Raw genomic sequence first — 789 nt, forward strand, 5'->3', positions numbered from 1 at the left:
TTTGTATATTCTGGGTACTAACCCTCTGTTAGATGTGTAGCAGGTGAAGAGGTGAAGATTTTCTCCCACTCAGTGGGGTTCCTCTTCACCTTCCCCGTTGCCTCCTTTGATGTACAGAAGCTTTTAGTTTAATGAGGTCCCATTTGTTGATTCTTGCCCTTGTTTTCTGAGCAATTGATGTCCGGTTTAGAAAATCCTTTCCTACACCTATATCTTGTAGGTTTTGGCCAATGTTTTCTTCTAACAGTTTCAGAATTTCAGGCTTTACATTGAGGTCTTTGACCCATTCGGAACTGACTTTCATGCAAGGTGGAAGGTGTTTAGTTTCATTCTTCTCCAGGTGGAGATCCAGCTTTGCCAGGACCATTTGCTGAACATGCTGTCTTTCCTCCAGTGAATGTTCTTGTCCCGTTTGTCAAATATCAGGTGGCTGAAATTGAATTTACTCATATTTGGATCTTCAATTTTGTTCCATTGATCTATGGGTCTATTTTTGTGCCAGTACCATGTTGTTTTTATGACTATAGCTCTGTAATACAGCTTATATTCTGGTATAGTAATCCCCCTGGCATTGCTCTTAGTGCTCAGGGTTGCTTTGGCTATCTGAGGTCTTTTGTGCTTCCATATGAATCTCAGGATGGTTTTCTCCAATTCTGTGAAAAATGTCATGGGGAATTTGATTGGCATTGTATTGAATCTACAAATGGCTTTTGGTAGAATGGTCATTTTCACAATGTTAATTCTTCCAGTCCATGAGCATGGGAGGTCCTTCCATCTTCTGATGTCTTC

This window comes from Nannospalax galili, unplaced genomic scaffold (assembly GCF_000622305.1).
Source record: "Nannospalax galili isolate Female #2095 unplaced genomic scaffold, S.galili_v1.0 scaffold285, whole genome shotgun sequence".
Lineage (NCBI taxonomy): Eukaryota > Metazoa > Chordata > Mammalia > Rodentia > Spalacidae > Nannospalax > Nannospalax galili.